Here is an 11047-nt window from a genome sequence, read left to right as displayed (position 1 = left end):
CATTTACAAAGGTCACCCTCCACCTTTTGCAACAAACTGGCCAGATTGAGTTTATAGAGGTTGTTCAGATTACCATCCACCATTATGCCCAAATATGTGAAGCCCATAGGCGAACATCTAAAAGGAAAGAAGGTCACCTTTATTGGCATGGCTCTGAACTCACACACTATGAGGGCATGTATAACACCTCAGCGCGTGGACAGCCTTCTTCTTCTTCTGCAAAAATTCCAGTTGAATGCGTTGAAGGTACGAATGTTACAACAACTGATGGATATGCTCGCGGCGGCCTCTGCGCTGACACCGTTAAACCTGCTCTCTTTAAGGCCACTACAAGTGTGGTTTAACGAACTCTGCTTGGACCCCAAGCGGGACAGAAATGCCAAAATACGGGTGACAAGAGCATGCTACTCTAGTCTGTGGCCGTGGAGGAAGTACCTACCTGACTACAGGTGTCCCTCTCGGTTCAATTCTGGCAAGGGGGAAGTAGTGATGACTTAAGCTTCACTAACAGGCTGGGGAGCAGTGTGGCGACACAGATCTGTAAGGGGAGAGTGGTGCCCTCGCTGGAGGAAAGAGCACATCAACGTGCTAGAACTTCAGACAGTTTACCTAGCCCTGAATCACTTTCTGTCGGTTCTCAAACACAAACATGTCCTGATATGATCAGACAATACATCGACAGTGTTCCACATCAACATCAAGTGGTAACCAGTTCTGTACAGTCCATAGAAGTGTTCCAACAACTGCTGACATGGGCACTACCACATCGGGCCTCCCTACAAGCCATTAATCTCCCAGGCAAGGTGAACGAGGTGGTGTTCTTCTTATCATGCCAGAAGCCTCCTGGGGGGATGGAGACTTCATCCGCAAGTAGTGAAGATGATATAGCAGCAGTTTGGACCAGCACACCTCAGAGCAAACATCACACTGCTCCCTCTGGTTCTCTCCCCCTGGGCATGGACGCCTTAGCCCACACATGGCCAGAGGGCCTACTGTATGCTTTCCATCCAACCCCCCTGATCTTAGCAATGCTGCACAGGGTCTCTCAAGCTCAGCACAGGCTGCTGCTTGTAGCCCCCAGATTTCCAGCGAGACACTGGTCTCCAACCCTCCTCAGTCTTCCCGAGGAAGAACCTTGGCAGCTCCCTCACAGACAGGACCTGCTCTCACAGTTGGATGTCAGGATATGGCATCCCAGACCAACTACAGCTATGGGTGTGGCCTCTGAAGAGCCCAACCCTCTACAGATTGGCTGCAGTCCTGCTATTATCGAGACGTTACAGAAGGCCAGAGCCAATCAACCAGGATTATGTATGTTGGTCGCTGGAAGCTCTTTACTGAATGGTGCTCTAATAAGGCGGTCTCTCTGCCTCGAAGACATATGCCTCAGCCATATCGGCTAACCATTCATGCATTGATTGAAAATTGGCAGGGGCCCACTACATCATCTGCCAATTCTTACAAGGTGTCCACCGGCTGCATCCTTCCAGGGCCGTCCGCGGAGCATCCTGGGATCTGCCACTAATATTTGAGGATTTGACACAACCTTCCTTTGAGCGTACGGAGGAGATGGACATAAAATTGTTATCTCTGAAAATGGTTTTCATCTTAGCTATTTCATCAGCGAAACGTGTGAGTGAGTTCCACATGCTCTCTGTGAGTCCTGTCTGCCTACGATGGAAGGCAGACGACTTAGGCGTGACCTTATGGCCCAATACAGCTTTTTTACCTACGGTTTTATCATCCTTTCACATCAATCAAGCCATCGAACTGGCGGCCTACTGCCCCCTCCTTTCCAGAATGCGGAGGAGGAGCAAGCAAATGTCCTGTGTTGAGTCCGTTCCCTCAAACACTACATGCAAGCCTTGGAGCACTACAGGAAGTCAGACCAGCTGTTTCTGTGGTTCGGTGGGAAGTCAAAAGGCCTTCCATTGTCCAAGCAGAGTCTTTCACTCTGGGTTGTGGATATCATCGCTCAGGCCTACAAGGGTGTAGAGCTCCCGGTCCCAGAACGTGTGATATGTTGTCACATCCTGGGCTGCGCTGAGAGGCATCCCCCTGAATGAGATATGCACAGCTGCTACCTGATCGGCGCCCTGCACGTTTTCAAAATTAAACAAGGTTAACGTCACATCCTGCCACACCTTGGGCTCTGCCATTCTTCGAGTGGCACTGGCGCATTAATCAGAGGTTAGTAGTGCTATTTCTCGCAACCTTGATGGTATGAGTCATCCATACTTTCAACCGTACTGGCGGTCTGAAAGGTATGAATTATAACGGAAGTTACGAATGTAACTATGGTTCTACGAATACCTGGAAGACAGCCAGTACATTCCTGTCACTCTGAATCTTTTGGCAAAAAGATTCTCTGTACTCCATACATTTTCCCTGAGACCCAAAAGTACTCGTTACATTTTGAATGCTTAGCAGGACAGGAAAATTGTCAAATTCACACCCTTATCAAGAGACCGTTCCTGGTTATCTCTAATGCCTCTGATCTGGCGGACTCACTAAACACAAATGTTTCGTTTGTAAAGATGTCTGAGTGTTGGAGTGTACACCTGGCTATCCGTAAAAAAAAATAAACGGTGCCGTCTGGTTTGGTTAATATAAGGAATTTGAAATTATTTATACTTTTGATACTTATAACCAAATACTTTTAGACTTTTACTCAAGTAGTATTTTACTGGGTGACTTTCACTTTTACTTTAGTAATTTTCTATTAGGGTATTTTTTAATTTCACTCAAGTATGACAAATGGATACTTTTTCCACCACTGTATATAGCCTGCCTAAATAGCTGCATGTAGTCAAACTCCCCTCCTGAAAAAGGTACATGAAATCGCCAGACTACCTGTTCTCGTGCTTATGTTTTCTTTGATTACTGTTACAACTGAAAAAGTACTACGTTTGTTTGAACAAAGCGGTAGCAGAGTCATGGAGTGAGTAGCAGCTGGAAGGCTGTAAAGTGTAAAGTACTTAAGGGAAATTCTTTAAAGTACTCCTTAAGTAGTTTTTGGGGGGATCTTTACTTATTTATATTTTTGAAAACAAAGAGTCGCACACTATGTATATACTCACAGTAATTTACTGGGTAAACCACCAACGTTTCTGCATCACTGTGCCTTCTCTTTGTTTTCATAGCTTACGGTATATTCACCATTAGTCAGCACATCTACACTAAATCATTTTCTCCAGCTCATGCTTTTTGTTAGACTATTTATATTTTTGACAACTTTTACTTTTACTCCGCTACATTCCTAAAGAAAATATGTACTTTTTAATCCCATACGTTTTCCCAGACAACCAAAAGTACACGTTACATTTTGAATGCTCAGGCAGGACAACAATGTGGTCCAATTCACGCACCCATCAATATAACACATTTTTATCTCTACTGCTTCTTATCTGGTCGGACTCACTGAACACATAGTGAGTTTGTAAATTATGTCTGAGTGTTGAACTGCCCGTCTGTCATAAGAAAAGCAACACAAAAATTGTGCAGTCTGGTTTGCTTAATTTGACTTTTACTTGAGTCCTTTTTCATCTTTACTTTTACTCAAGTGTGACAAGTGGGTCCTTTTTACACCACTGCTTAGGGTCATGTAAAAAAAAGCTGGGTAGGCCGTTATTTTGAGCTATGATTTTGGCTACCATGGCTATGCACTCATAGCAGTGGCGACCCGTCATTCAAATCAAATCAAATCAAATCTTATTTGTCACATACACATGGTTAGCAGATGTTAATGCGAGTGTAGCGAAATGCTTGTGCTTCTAGTTCCAACAATGCAGTAATAACCAACAAGTAATCTAACTAACAATTCCTAATCTACTGTCTTATACACAGTGTAAGGGGATAAAGAATATGTACATAAAGATATATGAATGAGTGATGGTACAGAGCAGCATAGGCAAGATACAGTAGATGGTATCTAGTACAGTATATACATATGAGATGAGTATGTAAACAAAGTGGCATAGTTAAAGTGGCTAGTGATACATGTATTACATAAGGATGCAGTCGATGATATAGAGTACAGTATATACGTATGCATATGAGATGAATAATGTAGGGTAAGTAACATATATATATATATATATAAGGTAGCATTGTTTAAAGTGGCTAGTGATATATTTACATCATTTCCCATCAATTCCCATTATTAAAGTGGCTGGAGTTGAGTCAGTGTCAGTGTGTTGGCAGCAGCCACTCAATGTTAGTGGTGGCTGTTTAACAGTCTGATGGACTTGAGATAGAAGCTGTTTTTCAGTCTCTCGGTCCCAGCTTTGATGCACCTGTACTGACCTCACCTTCTGGATGATAGCGGGGCTCGGGTGGTAGATGTCCTTGATGATCTTTATGGCCTTCCTGTAACATCGGGTGGTGTAGGTGTCCTGGAGGGCAGGTAGTTTGCCCCCGATGATGCGTTGTGCAGACCTCACTACCCTCTGGAGAGCCTTACGGTTGAGGGCGGAGCAGTTTCCGTACCAGGCGGTGATACAGCCCGCCAGGATGCTCTCGATTGTGCATCTGTAGAAGTTTGTGAGTGCTTTTGGTGACAAGCCAAATTTCTTCAGCCTCCTGAGGTTGAAGAGGTGCTGCTGCGCCTTCTTCACGATGCTGTCTGTGTGAGTGGACCAATTCAGTTTGTCTGTGATGTGTATGCCGAGGAACTTAAAACTTGCTACTCTCTCCACTACTGTTCCATCGATGTGGATAGGGGGGTGTTACCTCTGCTGTTTCCTGAAGTCCACAATCATCTCCTTAGTTTTGTTGACGTTGAGTGTGAGGTTATTTTCCTGACACCACACTCCGAGGGCCCTCACCTCCTCCCTGTAGGCCGTCTCGTCGTTGTTGGTAATCAAGCCTACCACTGTTGTGTCGTCCGCAAACTTGATGATTGAGTTGGAGGCGTGCGTGGCCACGCAGTCGTGGGTGAACAGGGAGTACAGGAGAGGGCTCAGAACGCACCCTTGTGGGGCCCCAGTGTTGAGGATCAGCGGGGAGGAGATGTTGTTACCTACCCTCACCACCTGGGGGCGGCCCGTCAGGAAGTCCAGTACCCAGTTGCACAGGGCGGGGTCGAGACCCAGGGTCTCGAGCTTGATGACGAGCTTGGAGGGTACTATGGTGTTGAATGCCGAGCTGTAGTCGATGAACAGCATTCTCACATAGGTATTCCTCTTGTCCAGATGGGTTAGGGCAGTGTGCAGTGTGGTTGAGATTGCATCGTCTGTGGACCTATTTGAGCGGTAAGCAAATTGGAGTGGGTCTAGGGTGTCAGGTAGGGTGGAGGTGATATGGTCCTTGACTAGTCTCTCAAAGCACTTCATGATGACGGAAGTGAGTGCTACGGGGCGGTAGTCGTTTAGCTCAGTTACCTTAGCTTTCTTGGGAACAGGAACGATGGTGGCCCTCTTGAAGCATGTGGGAACAGCAGACTGGTATAGGGATTGATTGAATATGTCCGTAAACACACCAGCCAGCTGGTCTGCGCATGCTCTGAGGGCGCGGATGGGGATGCCGTCTGGGCCTGCAGCCTTGCGAGGGTTAACACGTTTAAATGTTTTACTCACCTCGGCTGCAGTGAAGGAGAGACCGCATTTTTCCGTTGCAGGCAGTGTCAGTGGCACTGTATTGTCCTCAAAGCGGGCAAAAAAGTTATTTAGTCTGCCTGGGAGCAAGACATCCTGGTCCATGACTGGGCTGGATTTCTTCCTGTAGTCCGTGATTGACTGTAGACCCTGCCACATGCCTCTTGAGTCTGAGCCGTTGAATTGGGATTCTACTTTGTCTCTGTACTGACGCTTAGCTTGTTTGATAGCCTTACGGAGGGAATAGCTGCATTGTTTGTATTCAGTCATGTTACCAGACACCTTGCCCTGATTGAAAGCAGTGGTTCGCGCTTTCAGTTTCACACGAATGCTGCCATCAATCCAAGGTTTCTGGTTAGGGAATGTTTTAATCGTTGCTATGGGAACGACATCTTCAATGCACGTTTTAATGAACTCGCACACCGAATCAGCGTATTCGTCAATGTTGTTATTTGACGCAATACGAAACATGTCCCAGTCCATGTGATGGAAGCAGTCTTGGAGTGTGGAGTCAGCTTGGTCAGACCAGCATTGGACAGACCTCAGCGTGGGAGCTTCTTTTTTTAGCTTTTGTCTGTAGGCAGGTATCAGCAAAATGGAGTCGTGGTCAGCTTTTCCGAAAGGGGGCGGGGCAGGGCAGCTTATATGCGTCGCGGAAGTTAGAGTAACAGTGATCCAAGGTTTTTCCGCCCTGGTTGTGCAATCGATATGCTGATAAAATTTAGGAGTCTTGTTTTCAGATTAGCCTTGTTAAAATCCCCAACAACGATGAATGCAGCCTCCGGATAAATGGTTTCCAGTTTGCAAAGAGTTAAATAAAGTTCGTTCAGAGCCATCGATGTGTCTGCCTGGGGGGGATATATACGGCTGTGATTATAATCGAAGAGAATTCTCTTGGTAGGTAATGCGGTCTACATTTGATTGTGAGGAATTCTAAATCAGGTGAACAGAAGGATTTGAGTTCCTGTATGTTTCTTTCATCGCACCATGCCTCGCTAGCCATAAGGCATACACCCCCACCCCTCTTCTTACCAGAAAGGTGTTTGTTTCTGTCGGCGCGATGCGTGGAGAAACCCGTTGGCTGCACCGCTTCGGATAGCGTCTCTCCAGTGAGACATATTTCCGTGAAGCACAGAACGTTACAGTCTCTGATGTCCCTCTGGAATGCTACCCTTGCTCGGATTTCATCAACCTTGTTGTCAAGAGACTGGACATTGGCAAGAAGAATGCTAGGAAGTGGGGCACGATGTGCCCGTCTCCGTAGTCTGACCAGAAGACCGCTACGTTTCCCTCTTTTTCGGAGTCGTTTTTTGGGGTCGCTGCATGCGATCCATTCCGTTGTCTTGTTTGTAAGGCAGAACACAGGATCCGCGTCGCGAAAAACATATTCTTGGTCGTACTGATGGTGAGTTGACGCTGATCTTATATACAGTAGTTCTTCTCGGCTGTATGTAATGAAACCTAAGATGACCTGGGGTACTAATGTAAGAAATAACACGTAAAAAAACAAAAAACTGCATAGTTTCCTAGGAACGCGAAGCGAGGCGGCCATCTCTGTCGGCGCCGGAAGTAGTAGGGTTTTGAGCTCCACACTTGCCTGTGTTGTTTGATATTTTGGCATTAATACGTGTCACATATCAGTTTGCAAACAATGTAAAAAAAACAACAACAACATGTAACTGAGTTAATAAAACCACATACCAACATGGTCTCTTTTTTGTTTTCTTATGTAAGGCAGCTCCAAAATGCAGGTGTTTCAGCCTAGCTCAGTTCTTTCTGTGGTGGTGGGGCTAGCTAGCAGAAAATACAGAGCGTTGCGCCTGTTTGGCTGTTTTCTGTCATGATTGGCTCAGTTTTCTGTCACTCATGGGACAGTACGTCATCCCCAATTCTCAAAAATGTTAGCCCCTTGGGTTCTGTCAAAGAGTTATATTGGAAGTGCCCATCCAAGAAGGCTCAATGTCATTGGCCACAGATAGAATGATATCAAATCACATTATATGTACGATAGCTTTGATTGGACTGATCATGTCAACATCATACTTTCAAAATCTTGCAAGCTAGCAGTTGTCACACAATATATAGGATGCCAGCGAGATATGTATACTGTAGCTAAAGTAATACTAAGTGTATGTTGTGTAGTAAGCTGTTAGTAGCCCATGTGCCTCACCCCAATAATTTGGGACTATTTTCACCAACGTGGTATTGTGAACACATGGTTCGTGGCCGCTGTGTGCTTGTTTGCCTATAACCTGTTTTAAAGAAATGTAATCACTGAATATTGTAAGAGCTTTCATTGTCTGTTTATATGTAAGAAAGGCCATGTTCTGAATTCTGTCGCTGTACATTTTAAAAGTGCTGAACAAAAAGTTATATTGACTACGTCCGTCGCCTCTCGCTCGTTAATGTCTTAATCGAAATTACAGATGGCCTCTTATCCACTTGTACAAACTATGGCACAAGGGGACGACATCTCATTTGTCAGTAGAAACATCATTTGTTTAAGCAAGTCAGCCATATCAGCTATGTTTTTTTTGTAACACAGTAAATGAGGCTGAATGAATTGTAGCAGAGGTAAGGTGTTGGGACTCTGCTTTTGGGACAGCTTTATGTAGGCCCAAACAGTTTGTGTTATCACACCTGCTCCTGCTCTCCCTCCCTGGCGCTCAAGGGCGTCAGGCTTCCCAGCATTACACACTCCTGCCACCATCATTACGCACTCCTGCCACCATCATTATGCACACCTGCTTCACTCATCACGCGTATCAACGATTCATTGGACTCACCTGGACTCAATCACCTGTGTTATTACCTCTCCTACATTGTTACGTTCCCCCGTTTCTGTGTTGTGGTTTTGTTTGTATGTGTGTGTTTCAGGATGGCTTCCTGAAATTCCCCCAAGCAGCTTATTGGTCGGCCCCCATTGATGTTTGGAGCTGACCCCGCCCCCTCGTCAGAAAAAGCTGTCTTCAATTACAGACTCCTTCTGAAGTAATATAAGCCAGTGTTCTGTTGTATAGAAAAGAGATGATTGCTGAGAGAATAGAGCTGAGGCTTATATCAAATGTTGGTTGTTATGTTATGTGTTAGTTTGTTGCTCAGAGCGAGAGAGCCTCTTTAATGTCCTTCGTTAGTTTTTTCTCAGTTTTTGTTGTGAAATAGTTTGTATTCTGTTTCATTTGATCCTGAAGGGGAAGGCACCTAGGGAGTGCTTAGGCAAGAGACCTGCGGGCGTACATAACCTGTAGTATTTACTGTCTATGCACACCAGGTAAGACCTGGGCAGACCACCACCTGTATTTTGGCTAGCGCACCAGGTGGTGCTAAAATAGGTAAGTAGTGGGTAAGGTAGGAGAGGGGGCTTTGACATTGACTTTCTTTGCTTTGGTTCCGTCCAGCCCCTTTTCCCCAAATTAACGTGTGATAGAATAACTTCTCTGTAAACGGTACCAATCTGCCTTTGTCATCCTTACTTGCACCTACAGCCCCATACTTCTTTCACTCCATGGGGAGTTGAGTTGTAGCAGGGTGTTGCGTTCCCTCTTCCTAGAGCTGTAGGTATCATACATCTGTCTGTTCCCAGCTTCTGCATTGATTGTCGTATGTCGTTGTGTTACCCGGTTCTGACACTGTAGCTGTCCATTCACCACCAACAACTGATGTTGGCACTAAGATGGCATTCAACAAGCTCTAAGGCCATAAGTAAACAAGAAAATGCTCATCCGAAGGTAGCACTCCTAGTGGCCAGGGATTTTAATGCAGGGAAACTTAAAGCTGTTTTTACCTCAGTTCTTCCAACATGAATGTGTAATCGGAGGGTAAAAAAAACTCTAGACCACCTTTACTCCACACACAGACGCGTACAAAGCTCTCCCTCCATTTGGCAAATCTGACCATAACTCTATTCCCTTGATTCCTGCTTACAAATAAAAACTAAAGCAGGAAGTACCAGTGACTCGCTCAATAAGGAAGTGGTCAGATGTTGCAGATGCTAAGCTACGGGAATATTTTGCTAGCACAGACTGGAATATGTTCCGGGATTCTCCCAATGGTATTGAGGAGTACACCACATCAGTCACTGTCTTCAAAAGTGCATCTGACGTCGTCTTCACAGTGACCATATGTACTTACCCCAACCAGAAGCCATGGATTACAGGCAACATCTGCACTGAGCTAAAGGCTAGAGCTGCCGCTTTCAAGGAGGTGGACTCTAACCCGGACGGACGCTTATAAGAAATCGCACTATTCCCTCTAACAAATCATCACAGGCAAGCATCAATACTGGACTAGAATTGTATTGTCCTACCCTGGCTCCAACGCTAGTCTGATGTGGCAGGGCACAGCTGCGAGCTGCCCAGTGACACGAGCCTACCAAACGAGCTAAATAACTTCTATGCCTGCTTCGAGGCTCGCAACACTGAAGCATGTATGAGAGCATCAGCTGCTCCGGACAACTGTGTGATCACATTCTCCATAGCCGATGTAAGACCTTTAAACAGGTCAACATTCACAAGGTCGCAGGACCAGACGGATTACCAGGACGTGTACTCTAAACATGCACTGACCAACTGGCAAGTGTCTTCACTGACATATTCACCTGTCCCTGAGCGAGTCGGTCGTACCAACATGTTTAAAGCAGACCACCATAGTCCCTGTCCCAAGTCCCAAGAACACCAAGGTAACTTACCTAAATGACTATAGACCTGACTACAGGAAAAGGAGGACAAGCACGCCCCCATTCTCATCGACGGGGATGTGAGCTACAAGTTCCTGGTGTCCACATCACCAACAAACTATCATGGTCCACATCACCAACAAACTATCATGGTCCAAACACACCAAGACATTTGTGAAGAGGGCATGATAACCCATATTCCCCCTCAGGAGACTGAAAATATTTGGCAAGGGTCCTCAGATCTTGAAAAGGTTTTATAGCTGCACCATCGAGAGCATCCTGACTGGTTGCATCATCGCCTGGTGTGGCAATTGCTCGGCCTCCGACCACATGGCACTACTGAGTGTAGTGCGTATGGCCCAGTACATCACTGGGGCAAAGCTTCCTGCCATCCAGGAACTCTATACCATTGCCAAAGACTCCAGCCATCATAGACTGTTCTCTCTGCTACTGCACGGTAAGCAGTACCGGAGCACCAAATCTAGTTCCAAAAGGCTTCTTAATAACTTCTACCCCGAAGCCATAAGACTCATGAACAGCTAATCAAATGGCTCCCTGGACTATTTGAAACCCCCCCCCCCATTTTTACACTGCTGCTGCTGTTTATTATCCATGCATAGTCATTGTACCTCTACCTACATGAACATATCTCAATTTTCTCGATTAACCTGCGCCCCCGCACGTTGACTCTGTACTGGTACCCCCGTATATAGCCTCGCTGCTTTTCTTTTATTGTTGCTCCTTAATTTGTTTTTATTTGGTTTCTTTTTTCAGTTTA

This window comes from Oncorhynchus masou, chromosome 16 (assembly GCF_036934945.1).
Source record: "Oncorhynchus masou masou isolate Uvic2021 chromosome 16, UVic_Omas_1.1, whole genome shotgun sequence".
NCBI classification, from domain to species: Eukaryota; Metazoa; Chordata; class Actinopteri; order Salmoniformes; family Salmonidae; genus Oncorhynchus; species Oncorhynchus masou.
Note: the sequence above shows the minus strand (reverse complement) of the source record.